This window comes from Ambystoma mexicanum, chromosome 1q (genome assembly GCF_040938575.1).
Source record: "Ambystoma mexicanum isolate Mex_15411 chromosome 1q, UKY_AmexF1_1, whole genome shotgun sequence".
NCBI lineage: Eukaryota > Metazoa > Chordata > Amphibia > Caudata > Ambystomatidae > Ambystoma > Ambystoma mexicanum.
In genome coordinates this window covers 1,224,702,213-1,224,720,772 of record NC_090922.1, presented here as the reverse complement: position 1 = coordinate 1,224,720,772, position 18,560 = coordinate 1,224,702,213, and the positions used below count along the sequence as shown (strand labels likewise).

General features: G+C 43.3%; 1 protein-coding gene across 4 annotated transcripts in view; it reads left to right on the top strand.

Annotated features, from left to right (window-relative positions):
* The window catches only part of RAVER2 (ribonucleoprotein, PTB binding 2), a 1,138,299-nt gene that overhangs the window by 95,375 nt on the left and 1,024,364 nt on the right, over positions 1-18,560 (top strand). The gene's annotated exons all lie outside the window — the stretch shown is intronic.

The window sequence follows — 18,560 nt, the reverse complement described above, 5'->3', positions numbered from 1 at the left end:
ACTTCACTAAAGTCTCCATTCTTGAAGTGGAAAGAATCATTCTGTCACTGAAACCATCGAACTGTCAGGGCGATTTCTGCCCTGCGCCGCTCATCAAGGATGCTGCCAGAGACCTCGCCCCTTTCATCACAAAGCTTATCAACGCGTCCTTCTCCACTGGCATCATCCCCACTAATCTTAAACAATCTTGGGTACTTCCACTCTTAAAAAAACCTACTCTCGACCCATCCACCCCGACCAACTACAGACCAATCACGAGAGTACCTTTTTTCCTAAAAATTTTGGATAAGGTTGCTTATGTACAAATTCAGAAACACTTGGAAGTACACCACCTACTTGGAGCCAGACAATCAGGCTTCCGTCCTCAACACGGAACTGAGACAGCACTCATCGATCTTAAGACACAAGTCGATGAGCTTAGAGACAATGGCAAAGCTGCCCTTCTCCTCCTCCTAGACCTATCTGCAGCATTCGACCTGGTAGACCATACTATCTTATGCAACCACCTTAACACAGCTGCTCACTTTTCAGATGAAGCTATTACCTGGATTAGATCCTTCCTAAATAGTAGAACCATGAGGGTCTTCTAGCCCACAGCAGCCTCCGAACCCATACCAATCACCTGTGGCGTGCCTCAGGGTTCCTGTGTCTCGCTCACATTGTACAATATTTTTACCAAGCCGCTTTTCGATGATTTGGATCATCTCGGTATCACCTACACTAATTACGCAGATGATACCCAGATCCTCCTCCCGCTTTCTGGGGATTGTGAAACAGATTTGGCCTTGGTGAATATCGTGTACGTCATCATCCAGGCATGGATGGCCACACATGGTCTATGCCTGAATGATAAAACTGAACTCATCCTGGGCACCACCTGTAGCATAAAAAAACTAGGACCTACTATTCCTCATTCATTATCGATGGCAACTGCATCAAAGTAGGACAAGAGGTGAAAACGCTTGGCTTCTACCTAGACGCAAACCTCTCCTTTGCTAAACAGGTTAACTCTCTAGCATCCTCCACGGCCTACACGTGCAAATTAATCCGCACAGCCAAACCATTCCTATCTGACACTAGTTGCACGACCTTGGCCAGAGCCCTCATCCTATCTCGACTGGATTATTGCAACGCCCTCTATCTAGGGTCCACCAAAGCCATCACCAGAAAAATCCAAACCATACAAAACAATGCCCTTAGAGCGGCATTAGGCATTGCTAAGAGAGACAACATCTCTGAGAGTAGCCGACAGAATAATTGGCTTCCTACCAATGATAAAATACTCTTAAAAACCCTGTCACCTACACACAAATCCCTCAATAACGCTGCGCCTATCTACTTGGTCAACAGATTCCACAGACAGACCTCCCCTAGACCTTCCAGAACAGTGTACTAAGACTGCCTTTCTATCCCTAATTTCAACCGCTCCACCACTGGTGGTAATAGCTTCCAGGTGAAAGCAGCCAAATTATGTAACTCTTTACCTCCCTCAATGAGAACTGATCTCCCCTATCCAAATTTCAGGGCCAACACCATCATGTGGCTGAAAGCAAATAATCACTAAACCTAAAGCAGCCTTGCAACCTGAACCCCCTCCACTTACTTAACCTCTGTACTCTCTCACCTCGTTATCACTTCCACCTGTATATATTGCTGATGTGTATATATATGACTGTATATATTGCTGATGTAAACAAACCATATGTATCATTGTACCTCTACCTTCCGTCTGCAACAAGACCTATTCTGTATATATCTGTATTTAATACCTGTTTGTAAATATTAACGTTGTTGTAACTAAGATTCACATATTCATGTAACAGCTGTGCCCTGTGTCCCTAGGGTATGATCACGCATTATAAATAATAAAACAAACAAACATAATTGACAGATATGTAATCCTGGGTGCAATTTCTTCTGAGTTTCATGATATCCAAGGTAGGTAACCGATTTAGTCGCCATCTCACATATAAGTACCTTTACCTATTGTAAGGAAATGTACATAATGTAATAAAAAGCCACATGTTCTCTGAATCATGGCATACTCCTCTAAAATGGAATGCTTGCTAATCCTCAATTTAGCATTGCACCAATCAAATTCACACAACTTTCACTATACTGCCATTGGGTTGGAAATTAATCTTCTTTTCAACCCCTAAATCTGATAGAACAGCTTCACACCAATCGAATGAATGTAGAAATCATTGAATAATATGAGATTTGTCAACCTAAGAGGATTCACGATTTTAGTTTACAATTGTATTTATTTTCAAAACAATTTATATTTAAAGCAATATTAGTACATGTTAATGACAAATCGCTACTAATGTTTCTAGATGAAACCTATCGTGACCCCCCCAGAACCATATCTTTTTCCCTTTATTTAGTGCATATAGTGCAATTACAATTTCAACATGCATACAAACTTGACAATACATCAACAACTTTACAAATACGGTGTATTCAAATCATCCTATCTCTCTCATTGACACAGTAATACAGTCTTTCCTTCCTTTCATTCTTTCCTCTACCTCTTACATCCTACCACATTTATACATCATATAGAATAAATACATTATATAAAAATACATAATATAAACAAATTTGTCTGATCAAAACATTTCTGAATAAAATTACATCAAATGTTTCCTACTTTCCCCTGTTTTGTTTATCACAAAGATATGGTTGTACCCCTCCATACCCTATAAAGTGCCAAGTACGTCCTAATTGATGCAGTACAATCCACGGCTTAGGAGCAACGTTCCTAAATGAGAAAATAATAGTCTACCGTCCGACAAGACCACTCGGATCAAGCAACAACATTTGCTTAGAACCAAAACCATACAACAAAAGCAAATTCGGCGGATCATCTTTCTCTCACCCAGCAGTAATAACCTGGAATGACCTGCCAAAAAACATATGCAACACAAGGCATCATTTGGAATTCAGGAAACTACTCAAAACTTGGCTCTTTGCTCCAGAACCAGAAGGAAACGACTAGGAAGCATGCACTCAAGGGGGGGAAATAAGAACCTCAAAGAGTAACCCATGGCCCTTACTTAATGTTCCCTAACCGGAGGGCGGGGAAGGACACCAACCCATGTCCACATGAAAATTTCAGTAAGTAAGGGCCCCCTAGCCCCCAAGGGACAGGCAGGGAGTGACCAGAACCCTCTTATCACAATAATCATCAACCCAGGCTGGGGAACACACCAGCATCAGCCAGGTAGACATACCGCTAGAGTAACACAGAGGAAAACTGCCACTCTTAAACATTCCCGCCAACTAGGCGGACAAACTACCACACCAAAAACACAGGATAAACATAGATGTTAAGGACAAACGCAAAGACAAAGAGTTAAGGAAAACCTGCAAACCCAACTCTAAAACCTCAACTTTCCGCATACGCTTCCCATACAGAAACTCGCACAACCGCATCTCTGCACAGCAATACGAACGCACGTCCCCACGCTGCTACAACAGACCACCAACACACAACCCCTCGCAACAGCACATGGGAAGTTGCACTGACCTGAAAAGCACATTTAAGCTTACCTAACGGTGCAAGCCGAAATGAAGCTGCCAACAGGAAATCGCAACTCTTCCTTTCCTATCCCTACTAAACCCTCTTATTTTTTTTCTTTTTTCTTTTCTTTCACACTCTCCTTTTCAGATCCGCCAAATCGCTTGGGGACCACTCGATGGGAACGGTGCGCAATACAAATACCTTTAACATTTAACCAAAGCCCAAAACTCAGGATTTCATCTCATTGTAATCATGGATAAGGCATCCCAAGGTGGTCGTATATAAATGTCCCATACAAGGACACTCAGTAAGGACATGCTGGACGGTCTCTCGATTTACTCAGATTTTACACATCCTACAAAATCTGGCATCTTGTGACCGCTTTCATTTGGCACCACACACCCCACGGACTAGCAGCTGGTTGGTGCGCATTTTTAAACGAAAAACTGCGTACCGCCGGATCCGGACAAATTAACAGATATAAATGGGGTTTCATGAACCTATGGGCCACATGATTAAATCCATTTAACTTTGCCAGGTGGTCCTAGTTACATTGTCAGGCCCATTTTGGCAGACGGCGGCTGAGGGACCCTTTTTAATGTGCAAAAAACGGAACATTGCTTAAAATTAGGAAACCAATACACTGCATCACAAATATCTGTAAAACATGTCACAAATGGCCCTTTCAAGACTATAGTCTGGATCGGGGCCTTCATTCTCACCCAATTTTGTCATGAGAGGGCAGCTTGGAGACATTATTGCCTTTAGGCACCTCTATTCTTCAACAACTGCGCTTTTAATAAAAGCAGCCCTAATTCAAGGCGTACATATTCGATCGCGGCAGACCTTGATGAACCCTAAAACATTCCTCCAAAAATAAGCCTCTATTACATCTAACCATTTCAGGTCCTTTAGCACCAATGCCCCTAAGCCATACATAATCGTAGGACAAAACCACTTTTTATAGCGTGCCAACACTCCACCTAATGAAAATACTGCGAGTTCAATGGTAAATGTTCTCACCAGACAAGTAATTTTGATTTGCCCTTCTGGATTTGGCTTCAACTATGTCACCATATCCAGAAGTAGCCGACATCTCAATCCCAAGATACTTATATGGTTTAGTATACTGAATGGGGCCAACATTCACAATCCACTTAGATCTATTCACTTTCTTGGCAGACGCCCGCATTACCTTGGTTTTGTTTACATTTACTGAATCAGCTATCGACTACTGCCCCAACTCATTCAACATGGACTTAATCCCTGTCAGCAAATGGTCAAATATTGCCAGGTCGTCCGTGTACAACATCATCGAGACCGGGCCAGTACCAATGTTTGGTGGGCATCCAGCACTACCTTTCTAATGTCCCAATAGGTTGGAGATATAGATGTTGAACAGCAGGGGAGCAAGTATACATCCCTGCCTTACTCCCCTGCTTAGTCTCATCACCCAACTGAATCTGGGCCGTTGTATCCGAGTGTGGAGCCATGATGACTTCCAACAACCAACTTGCACAGCCCCACCTTCTCATTTTATTCCATAGAATGTTGCGTTCCACTTGATCAAAAGTGGACCTAAAGTCCACAAATGTAATATATATTGAGGGATTGTGGCTCAGCTATGTCTGAGTAATAAAAGTGTCCAATACACGAGTATTCTGCGTCGTACAGGACCAAGGTCGAAAACCTGTCTGGAACAGGTGAAGAATTTTATTGCTACTAACCCAGGTATGTGGGTGTTCCAACACGTAAGAGGCAAACACCTTGCCAGTGTTTATCCCTTATCTTGAGACCCTAGATAAGAGTAGGTGTTAGCTTCATCTTATAATTGTTACGTTGGTAGTAAGGAATAGCGACCATAGCGTAAGTTAATTTCTGCAATTGCTGGCAAAACCTTGGATCTGAATATGCTTGAAAGCCTATATACATGAATTGATTTATTTTCTCCAATTTCATATCTTATAATAACCACATAAACATTGAGTACTACTTATAAATGTAAGATTTTCTTACATTTCTTAGATTGATTGAAGATTTTTTTCTTCTACATATGCCATCTTTTTTAAAAGATGCAGCAGGATAATCGGAGTATAGCTAAGTAGGACTTTGTCCGCCGCCTAGACCAACTAAGCGAGTTGCAGATAATCCTATTCAGTCAGAAATTAATGAGTAGAATACAGGACTTTCCAGAGATCCGAATATACAGATTAAACTAGCAGGTTGAGAGCATGTTATCTTATCTCGGAACGACAACAAAAAGTGTCAGTTTCTTTTGTGAATATATCACTCGCATCTAGCCTCGCTTGTATTTTTGTGCAAGTAACGCGATTATCACTTTTAGAAGACCTTTCAATGCCTCATCTCTTTAATTTAGTCCACAATTTTCTCTAGTTGCCCGATCGAAGGCTACTGTAAGATCAAGACATGCAGTGTAAACTGGTAAATTACCTGTCATACTGATCTGTATTTGTAAGGGATTCTAAATTAAACATTTCAGATCAGTGCTTGTACTTTTACGGAATTCCGTATGGAATGTTAAAACGCCTTCCGAACCCATGGCCCACGTGGTACGGTCTTGTGGGACTAAGGAAGCAAACGTGTTGTTCTCTCTGTCCAATAATGCACTTTGGCAGTAATTGCAGGGATTTACTGTATCACTAGTCTTAAAACAATCAGTATTACGTGTGCTACATGCTATGTTTTGATAAGTTGAGCAATAATATTTCCCTGAGCAGTATATGTAGGCGTAGTGCCCATGTTGTTGGTTTTTGTCATTACAACCGTTTCTAAATCGTCTGTGCCAGGGGCCCTTGACTTTTTTCAATATACAAATCATTCTCTCAATTTTGCGAAAAAGGGAATTTAATTTTTTTTTTTAATTGATTTTAGCTGAATTTAATCAACTTTTTCAATTTATAACAACACATTTATCAAAATTACATATAAAACACATAACAGTATAAAACATAAAACCATAAAACAAGAGCATTCTCTTCAATTCATCATAACTGGAATAACATCCTAGAATATTGATATCACATATAGCAATGAAAAAATAATGAGTGAAGAACACAATAACCATAATAATTAAAAAAAATAAAAAGGTTTTCTGGGACACGAAAAAATACAGAAGAATACAAAAACAAAGATACCACATATCACTACTGGTAACATAAAAACAAGACAATTAGCATTTGTATTTCATGTTGTAATCACTTTGTACATGGTAGTGGTCATAATAATTAAACATCACATAAGGTTGTAAGTCCTTATAGAACGCGTTATATACTACAACACCCCCGCTAGCACCAATACTAGTGATTACATTTTAATATTGCATTGCCAATCAATTGGCAGAGCAATAAATATAACACTGATAGATCTCAGAGGACATTCACCATCAAGGAACAATCTATTTTATCAAATCTAAGGCTCACAGAAAATTGATTGTTGCCAATTTTATACTCATGGAGTTAGTGGTGGAAATCGCAAACCATCTAAATTCATGTCTCATCTGACTAAAATAGGCCAAGTGTTTACTGAAGCGACTTTGTCTTAAATGCATAAGAGCTGGACAGTCTACTATGACATGCTCTAAGGTTTCAACAGTTGTTATATTGTTGCAAAAACGACACCCTGAGGATTCAGGCGCAATCTCTTTCCTGCATGCTTGAATTTCACGAGTGGGGCATAAGTTAAAACGAATACGCAATAATGCATTCCTAATTGTAGGAGAAGGAGCTTTACACAGATAGAATGCCATTTCTCTATAACGTTTTGCAGCGAACACAGAGGGGTCAAAGTCTTTATACTTCAAGCAGGCATCTCTAGTATCAATCCAATCCATCATATAGAGCTTTTTCTTTGCTCTATCCGGATCGGAGACAAGAGTTTCGATAGTAATTTCCGCATTTATTAATATGGATAAGATGTTTTTGGACCATGTTTTAGAAAACTGATGGGAGGACGACAACAGATAACTGGATACTGTGGCTAAGGTTGAATTATCAAGTGCAGATAATAAGCATTTTCTAAACAAGCTACATAAGCGCCAATTGTACATTGCCAATAACGAGGTCAGTCCTAATTCATATCGAATCATCGTTCCTGGAGTGCTTTGTGGTAATTGAAGAATTGCACGCCAAAACTTTGCTTCCAGTACATTCAGAAACACTGGTTGAATCACACTATATGTTTCTAAACCGTATAAAATGATAGGGATGACATTTTGTATCCAAAATATAAGGGCAGGTTTAATAGAAAATGTCCCATATTTGTGCATAATTAGTCGAGTCTGGCGTATTGCTGCGAGAATTTTAACATCAATTTTTGTTAACTGAGATTGGATAGTCGCAGGACCATCAAATACGATGCCCAAATATATGTAGTTAGGAACCACCTCGAGACTTATGTGTTCTATTTTCCAGTTCATTTGGTGACTGTGCTACATTTGGTGACTGCGCTTGCCTTTTTGGGTATAGACAACAATTTGAGTTTTCTTGTTATTTACCACCAATTCATTAGATTGAAAATATATACATAGTGCTTCTAGGAGGTTCTGAAGACCTATAGGGGTTTTAGATATTAGCACTAAGTCATCCGCATACCATAGCGCTTTTACCTCGATGTTGTCCAATTTCGGTGCATCTGCGCAAATCTCGTCAAGGGCACTTCTGACGTCATTGATGAAGAAATTGAACAGCGCCGAGGCGAGTATGCATCCCTGTGTAAGTCCCCGTTCAGTCCTGACCGCCGATGATAGAAGCCCCTCTAAGTTTAATCTTACACTAATTGAGGTGTTCGAGTGTAATGCAAAGATAATGTCACTTAAAGTTGACGGGCAACCAGCTTTTAACAATTTATCCATCAACCGAGGTCTAGAGACTGAATCAAAGGCCGAGTGTAGGTCTACGAACGCAAAATACATGGGCTGTTTGATGGACTGTGCTCGATGTTTAATAGCGTGAAGAGTAATTAGGTTCACCGCAGTCCCTAGACCTGCAACAAAGCCTGTCTGGGCGGGGATCACGCTGATTTGCATTGAGGGTCCATTGATTAAATTCCTTCAACACCAAACAGGAAAAAATCTTGCCCGGCGCATCCAGGAGAGCAATAGGGCGATAACATTTTGGGTCCCTACGATCACCCTTTTTGTAGATGGGAACTATTAAGGAAGTGCGCCATGATTGTGGAATTATCTTAGTTTGTAAAATGTGTTGGAAGGTATTATATAAGATAATGGACCATTCTTCTGGGTTCTGTTTGAACATGTAATTTGTTAAACCATCTGGTCCAGCAGCTCTTGAAGAAGATGACTTACTTATGAATTCTCTCACGATGTCTATAGAGCACTCCAAAGACCAGCTTGAAGAAACTCTCCGAGTATATTCATACTTAATCATGTTAGGATCAGCAAATAGTTGAGAAGTGCTTTAACCATTGTGCTTCTGGGACATCATTTAATTGGAGCTCCAGTTGAGAAGAGGAATTACACATGTTCAATAATTGCCACACTTGTGCCGAGTTTTTTGCATAACAAGCAGACAAGAAATGTTCACTATCAGCTTGAAAAAGCTGCGCTTTTCTGGCACGAGTCCAGTTACGATATAAACATTTCGCTGTTTTAACAGCTTTGAGTTGTTCATTTAACGGCAATTTGCGACAATTACGTATTTCTTTTCTTAGCAGGGTTTTGCGTTGTTGTAAAGCAAGGTCAAAACCATGAATGTGAGATTGAGCTGGTCTTATGATTAGCGGTTGGATGTTTCTGAACTTAACGAGCACATCAACATAAGTTGTTACATCAATTGTGCTTTGGTGTTTTAAAATGGCTGTATTTAAAGTCTAGCTTGGCTGGTGACCAATGAAAGCGATTCTTACCATTATTAGTTTTCAGCACTTGTTTAGACCATTGTTTAATGGTAGTGTCTGATTGACATAAATCAGACCATTGGAGAAGCAATAAATGATGATCACTATGTGTTTGTTTTAGATTTCGAATTTGGTGGCATTTGCATGTATGCTTTCACTCACATAGATGTAATCTATAGTGGATCTAGAGGTTCCTCTTTCCCACGTGTGTTGAGGTGAAATGTCACCCAAGATATTCCCATTCGTCATTTTCAAGTTTAGATCTTGAATAAATATACTCCATTTCTGGCTTGCAAGGCACAACCCCTTATTAAGTGTTGGGAGACATACCAGATTCAAGTCACCAACCACCATTATACCAGAGATCGATTGCAGGGCAATGGTTACAAATACTGATGACAAAGCACGATAGAAGGCATCAGTAATGCCTGCAGGGTTACGATACAGGTTTATAAGTGCATATACATGAGGTCCATGAGTGATTCTGACCACCTGAATAAATCTATTCGGAGAAAGCCACTCCCCAATTTGGAAATTCATACTGGACTTTACAGCCACCATTAAGCCAGCTTAGGGCCTGCCTTTGTTTGAGGCCACTGCTGGAAGCAAGCAAATAGCATGGTCATCCCATATGTAAAATGTCATAGTTGTTTAATTGAGCATTCACTGTCCACTGTAGGTGCGAGAAACCTTGTGTATTCCAACTTGCCAGAAAGATGGATTGACACTTCTCGACTATTAATGGTTATAATGAATTTTTTGTTGACAACCTGCTCTGAGAGCAGTTCACCTGAGTGCAGAAGGTACATGCGCACTCTGTGGACGGTGTCTGTGCTGCTGTCTCAGTTTGTTCTCTGTTCGCTTGGGCAAGTGGACGAGCTGGATCTAACGCGAGCAAAAAGCCCAAACTAAAAAGGTCCATTTTCGCTTTCCATAAAGCGTTTCGGACCAGCCCCGATTTGATCCATAATCTTACAATTGATAGATTATTCTCACAGATGAATTCAATCTGGTCAAAATCACTCGAGGACAAGTCCTCCAGGGACTGGATGTCAGCAAAGATATTCAAAACACTTGAACGACACAAATCATATTTTGGAAAGGGCCCCTCTCGACACTTTAATATTAAAGTATGAAAAGAGTTGAATCGCTGTGCCTTCATATCTTTATGGGTATGCTCTTGAGTTTTGGGATTCACACCAGGGGTCACATTAGAAATTCTCCTATTTGAACAAGAGGTAGGAAGGTTAAACTGCACCTTCTGCACAGGAGCGTCATTTAGGCGGCCCGAAGATTGGTCTCTATGACGACACTCATCTTGAACCTGACCAGAGACAGGTATTCCGGCAAAGGCTGGAATTTCTGTCGCACGATTTGTCTCAGGAAGCACCTCGGCCAGCCTCTTACCAAGATAGGCATCTACAGCTGATTTCAAAGCAGACAGCCGATTTTCAAAGCCTGCAGAAGCTGCAGGCACCGTCTGTCGGCCGGAGTTCATCACAGCAGAGCCGGGCGAGAGAGAAGAAACCACACCACTCTGGAGTGTCAAACTTTTGGGGCACTGTTAAAGTTGAGTCACGCTCAAAAAGATCCACCAGTTCATGCAGAGGCGCATAAGCACTAGGAGGAGCTTGGGATGAATTTACAACCAGCGGACCAGAAGTGGAAAAGGTTGCGGGTTCGGATGCCACAGACACCAATGAGGGAGCAACCATATCTTTAACGACTTTCAGGCTTTGAGGTTGAGGCGCTATAGGCGAAGTGGCCCCAGTCGTAGAGGGGATTGGTGGATTTTTGAACTGAATATTTTGATTAGTCTTTCGCGTTGTTGATATTTTGGATGTTGATTTAGTTCTTTTTAGAGCTAAAGTTTTCCTCTCATTTTTCTGAGCAGGAACCTGATCTGTGGGAGAGCTGCTAATGTTGTTGGCAGCAGGGTGATCAGGTCTCTGTGGAGAATCAACACTGATCCACGAGTCATTTTTGTGGTCAGTAACGTCTTCTATGCACTCTACAGGACAAATTATTTTTGCAAAGGTTGGAACCGCTGTTAGCGGAGTTCTTACGCTCCTAGACTTTGGAACATGATTAAGTTCCAACCCTGACAATCTCTGTATGATGTCTGCTTTGTGTTGAGCTGCCACCATAGCACCTGAAGTGCTTAGACTTTCTAGAGTAGAAAGTCTATGCATAATTAGGTTCAGAGTTGTGGGAGATGCCGTGTTTTGAGAGCATTGATGCATCCACTCACCAATCTGATCAATTTTTGCTGTTTGGAGCGCTATTTTGAGATCCAATTCTTCAAAAAGTTTGAAGAGACTTAAAATGGAGGTATTCACGGCCCCCAGAGTAATTTCTAGGAGAGCTGGGTTTGCATGCGGCTCGCCAGGCGTTTTTACCGACAAACAACGTCTCGGCGTTGGCTGTATAAAGGACTCATCAATTACTTGCCTTGTGGAGTCCATGGAGCCCTGAAGGTTATAGTCAGTAATAACAGACAATCTAGAGCTCTCCAGATCAATATTGCACTGTTGCGAGGATGTATTAATTATGGCAGATTCCTTTGCATTCACGTCAATTATCTCAATCACATCTTCGCAAACAGACATATCTACCGGTGTATTAGATCTTTGGTGTTTCGAATTTGCCATAGACTCAGCAACACTATTCGTTTTGGCTGTAGCACTGGCAGCTATCATCGTACTATCCATCGTTTCTTCCTCAACTACCGTGACCATTTTGTTACACTGTAGGATTTTGGCAGGAGACTGAGGTAATGTTAATAAGGTTTGGTCAGAAATGACCACAGAGGAGATTGGCCCATTAGTGCCTATTGGTGAGGTGTTTGTAGATTCAAGCAGCTGTTTATTTGCTGATGGCAGCATGCTTTCAGGCAGACCAGGCACTTGAGTCACTGCTGAAAGGTCATTTACTTTATTATAGAAATTTCTAATGTCTCGATTTTGTGAGGGGGTTTTAGTTACTGGAGTGAGAGTAATCGATTTCTTCGAAATTCGAGAGGAACTCTTTTTTTTTTTTTTTTTTTCTTCACCTAATTTAGGCTTGTGACCATTTACTGGTGTGTTATGCTCATCCTTTGAAGAAATCAGCTCAGGGGAGGCTATGCCAGTTAGCTCCCCATTTACATTATTACTAGTGTATTTTGGAGCGGGTACTTCCGGCATGTCTGATTTAAACGTATACGGCACACGAGACATGGGTGGCCTATTAATTATGTTTCTTCGCGTGCCGTATATCAGACAACCAGTGTACAACGCACAATTAGGAAAGCAAGGACAAGCTCTTTTAAGCGTGAATTAAAATACGTTACTACCAACACCATTTAAAGGTCAACAGTTAGCAATTAACAGTTGAATACACAAGAAACAGACAAAACCATCAACAACATACAGAATAACTAAAAGTTGGTAGTTTACGCTACCCGCGACTGGTCGCCACGGCGAAGCGGGACTCTGTGTGGACTCCACGTGTGTGCGCGCGGGGTCCTGCTTAAATAGCACGCCCACTTACGCTTAGAGAAGGCTAAAATTAAAATAAACGAGGAGTAAATATAAATACTAATATAAAGTCTGAATGATTTAGTAAATATAAGTCCAATCCAAGGATGTAGGAGTCCGCACCTTGTGGGTAATGTAGTTGAACACGAAGATAAGCGAGCAGGAGGAAATTCTTCCAGCGGTCCTGGCAAAGGCAAAGCGGGACTCTGCGTGGACACCACGTGTGCGCACGGGGTCCTGCTTAAATAGCACGCCCACTTACGCTTAGAGAAGGCTTGTGGGTAATGTAGTTGAACACGAAGATAAGCGAGCAGGAGGAAATTCTTCCAGCGGTCCTGGCAAAGGCAAAGCGGGACTCTGCGTGGACTCCACGTGCGAAAAAGGGAATCTTCCCTCACAATTTGGCAATGAATGCCAATCAATGAGAGCCTCTTCAGAATTAATGGGGGCATATACTTATGTAGAATGTTGCATCCAACTTTCTTGCCTACTCTTATTGCTGTTCATCTTCCAAAAAGTTGAGGTACAATGCATAATTATGTATGTACAACCATTTTTTATAAATGTCGACTTTTAGATTTTATAATGCGTTATCTATCCTTAGTTAGTGCCCTATCTCTTAAGAATTCCATAGCATCTTCCGTGTTACACACTGCTTGATTTGTATCTCTTGTTCGATAGCATGCAAGTGTTGAGGATTAATGAAAGGCTTTTTTTGCACATCCTTGTTGTTGGATAACTGATGTCCACATTTTAACAGTAGAAGAAAAATTACCACTACCCAGTAAAATTATTTGTTCTTCTGCTAGAGAATCCAAACTGGATATATTATATTGGTTTAATTGTTTTATCTTTCTGAATGTCCTTCTTCTGTACCCCTTTGTTAAGGCCCAAATAGCTTTGTGTTGGAATAATAGGTCATTTTTAGGTAGGCATGGTTACATTGGACATGAGTGATCACTTTTTTTCAGAACCGACCACTTTTCATGTACTTGCATTGATGTAATTGTGGGAATGTAAAGATGTAATCTATAGCGGACTTAGACCTCCCATTCCAACCTACTTGGCATTCTGATTATCTCCCAATACATTCAATTTAGCTTGATCAGGTCGCGCTCACTCATGGTTTCCACACACTCCTCACTTGTGAATTCTGTTACCTCTGTTAATTTGTTTTGGAACCCCATCTGTGTCTTGTCCACAGTGGTTATAGATAACGATTGCATATCATAATTTAAATTAAAGCCAAGTTGTCAGTAGATCATTCAGGACCATGATTATCTCTTGGTCATTATGACTGATGCAATTCTCATGTAAGTTAACCAACAGGACATCTACACTGAGTTATATTGGGCCAAGAAAGTCTTAGCCAGAATGGTTTCTGATGTAGTGTCCCCTATTTTAGTTTTCAAATTAAGAGCATTATTAATGGCGGTAATCATTCCACCTGCAGATCTACCCCTAAGGCCTTTCCTTGCTTTGTTTAAATAAAAAACATGTATCCATCCATACATGGCAGGTCTTAGAGAAGAACCAGCTGTAGTAATACAATATCAAAAGGCATTATCTTGGGATATACTCTCAGAACCTACCTTTCATATGCCTGCTAACTAGCATTTTGCCCCGCCTCTAACCTGCCTCTGTCCCTCACTTTCTCTGCCTTCACTCTAGCACTTCACCCATCATGGTCACATGTCAAGCACAGCTGGCCATATCGCCTACCGGGGATTTATAAATGTCCAATGTTGCTTGTCCTTTATGTCAACTTATGCATTGTCCCCAGTGACTGTTCCATTTACTCCACTTCACAACCTGGTCAGAATGTCTCTCAAATTCACCCCATTGTAAGAAGCTCACTGCTTCCAGTCAAATCTGATTTCTTATCAATTGTGCTTTCTTTTGTGATCAAAAGAGCATTGATATTGATATTTTATTTCTATCGTGCTCGTACACCAGTGTTTCAGAGCGCGACAAGGCAAGGGAGGGGAACAGGGGTGAACAAAACAGCGATCTTACTAGGCCCAGTGACATTGAGAACGCGCAAGTGCATGGGAGAAGGGGAGGGGAAAAGCACATGGAAGGGGGGGGAGAAGTGGAAAGTGTGAAGCAGAGGAGAAACAGATAAAAATAATAAATAATAAATGCAACAAACAGTGGTAGTTCAGCCAGCAATTTGCAAGTGCTAGTTTTAAGGCAGCAGACAGGGTAGGTCTGATAAGTGCAGGAAGAAAAAGAGGGGGATGTATAGGTACAGATACAGACCCCAGTGCAAGGGGTGGCCCAGAGGCAGTGCAGGAGGGTGGTGGGGTGAGCAGGTACCTGGGCCCGGAGGACAGAGGGTGGCCAGGTGCACGGTGCCAAGAGAGAACAGATCAGCAGGGGAGAGGGGGAGCAAAGGCAGAAGAAAAGAGGAAGGTCTTGAGGTGCTTCCGGAACCGGAGATGGTTCTCCTCAAGTTTTAGAGTGGCAGGGAGGCTGTTCCAGAGGGAGGCCCAAGCCGAAGACCGAGATCTACCCCCAGCTCGTTTCTTTGAAAAACGACTGACCTTGAGGGAGTTAGAGGTAGAGGAGCGAAGAGCTCGAGAGGGGAGGTATTTGCAGAGGGATAGATGAAGGTATTTTGGACCCAGGCTCCAGAAAGCCTTGTGGACAATGCAGAGGGTTTTGAATTTAATCCTTGCATCCACTGGGAGCCAATGGAGAGATTTAAGAGTTGGAGAGATACGATCCCAGGGCTTATGGCCAAGGACAAGTCTCGCAGTCCTGTTCTGGATTAGTTGCAGAGGGCGGAGAGTAGAGGCGAGTAGATTTAGAAAGAGGCTGTTGCAATAGTCCAACGAAGGGAGAACCAGAGCTTGGGATACCATGAGCTTTTGAGGAAAGGAGAGGAAAGGCAGAGTACCTCTGAGGAGGTGCAGTAGGAAATTTGCCTTTTTAGAGACCTCAGAGATGTGGGCGGAGAAGGAAAGGGTGGAGTCAAAGATGAACCTGAGGTTCTTAGCCTCACAGGTGGGGGTAGGAGGAGGGCCAAGGAAGGCCAGCCAGAGAGTGAGGGGAAAGGATGGTGAAGGTGTGCCGATGAGGAGGATCTACGTCTTGCTGGCATTCAGACAAAGGTCATTGGCGGCACACCAATCTTGAATGGCAGTTAGGCAATCGGAGATGAGAGAGGGAGGAGGTGGCAGAGGGCAGCCTGAAAATGAGTTGTCAGCGTAGCACTGGAAATTTGAGCAGAAAGTGGCAATGCAGTGGGCGAGAGTTGCCAGGTATTGGTTGAAAAGCCAGGGACGAGAGGTTAGACCCCTGGGGAACACCATAGGTAGAGAGGAAGATGGATGAAAGGAAGGACCCAAGTTGGACATGGGAGGGTCGATCTGAGAGGAAAGAGGTCAGCCAGGCCAGAGCCTGATCAGTGATGCCCAGGTTTTCACGTAGACAGTTGAGCAGGATGGTATGGTTGACCGTGTCGAAGGCAGAAGAGAGATTGAGAAGGATGAGGACAGAGGTAATGTTAGAGTCAAGGTTTGAGAGCAGATCTTCACGGATGTTCAGGAGAGCAGCTTCCATGCTTCTGGCAGCTCTGAAGCCAGACTGGTGGTCATGGAGACAGCCAACAGAATTGGAATGAAGGTTAAGCTGAGAGATGGCTAGCTTTTCCAGGAGTTTGCCCAGAAAGGGAGTAAGGGAAATTGGGCGATAGTTAGCTGGACAAGAAGGATCAGCTGTGGGTTACTTGAGAAGAGGATGCACAAGGGAGTGCTTCAGAGGGGAGGGGGAAGGATCCTGAGGCACAGGAGTGGTTGCAAAAATCAGCAAGGGCGTCAATGTGGTCCTTGATGGTTTTAGAGGAACAGGGATGAAGCTGTTTTGACGAGGCTTTCATAGATCGGACTTGCTAGCGACCTCGTCATGGGAGAAAAGAGGAAAGGACGAGAAGGATGGTGGGGGGGGTGGCTAAAGGAGTGTCAGCAAGCACAGATGGAGAGGGGAGGGGAAAGGAAAGGAGAGGAGAGGAGAGATGGGGGTGGACAGGATGTCCTGGGTTTTTTAAATGAAGTGAGAGGCAAGGGCATGGCAAAGAGCCTGGGAGGCAACAGGAGGGGTTGAGACTGCAGCAGGGTTGGCCAGCTCCTTGCAGATTTTAAAGAGTTCGGCCGAGTTGTTAAATGCCGCAGAGACACGAGCTTGAATGTGGACTCTCTTCTTGGTGAGAACAGAGAGACGGTATTGCCTTTGTATCAGGCGACAGGCTAGTTTGTCAGAGGATGAACAGGAAGTCCTCCATTGTTAAGGTGTGTGTGTCCCGAGGGCGGACAGCACCTGTCGAGGCGGGACTCTTGGATGACGTCTGTACTGGAGAGGCCAGGCTGAGGGACTAATCACTGGCTAAGGTACCAGGTAAGTGCACCGATTCTTCTGGAGCGGTGACCACCAATAGGTGGGATAACTTCAAGGGGCAAGGTACCACAGAGAGCCAGCGGAATCCCAGTAGGCAGGAGACCAGGGTATAAGGATTGGCTTGCCAATGGTAACAGGAAAGTCTTAGTAACCAAGGAGTGAATGAATGCAGGGTGAGTCCAAAAGGCAAGAGAGACTGACTCCTGGTAGGCAGCAAGAAAAGGCTCCCAGATAACCCCAGGAGGGCAGGGTTCGGGAGAGCCAACGTGGACCGGACCCAGGAAGGTGAGCAGGCAAAAGGACCAAGAACAGGAACTCAGGCTGGAGGCAAAACAGAAGGTAGGCGCTGCTACGGCTGGTCAGGAACAAACCGCGTTAAGACGCGATTCGTTACCTGACACAGCCGCTATTTACATCCCTCGGCATGAAGCCGAGGCGTGGAACGCAGGCCGCCTTGCGCATGATCAGCCCGTAAACCCCTGAGTGACAACGAGGCTTGAAGCGCAAGCCGTTGGACTCCGCGGGCCGTGGCGCATGCGCACAACGGATACTATCCGAGGAATCGGGCGCCGGGAGACTCCTCTCCCTGCTAACCGAAACCTCGGATAGATCCTCCAGGACCGGGAGCGTCTTCCCCCCCCAGGTAGGTGGCCTAACACCATAACCCCCCACAGAAAGGGCAGGAGAACCGGGTTTCCAAGGATGAGAGAGATAGAATTCCCGAACAAGACGAGGGGCATGAACATTGATGACCGGTTCCCAGGTGCGGTCACAGGGGGGATAGCCCTTCCAGTCCACCAGAAATTGCAATTTACCCCTATAGAAACGGGAGTCACAAATCTCCTGGACCTCAAACTCTGGCGTACCCTGAACATCGACTGCTGCTGGCCGAGAGTGGGAACGACCAAAGGAATCGGGACGATAGGGTTTTAACAGGGACACATGAAAGACCGGGTGAACACGCCATGAAGCTGGTAAAGCCAGTCTAAAAGCTACCGGTGACACTTGCTTAGTGATACGAAAAGGACCATGGAACCTAGGGGCCAATTTCAATGGAAGGTTTCGGGCCGGGAGATTTCTGGATGATAGCCACACTAGGTCTCCTACATGAAAAACCGGACCAAGTTTGCGATGCTTGTCAGCGGCCTCTTTCATACTCGCCTTAGCCACATGCAAGGCACTCAAAACCTGGCCATGACAACCTTGTATATTGGCTATCAGCTGATCAGCTGAGGGAACTGAAC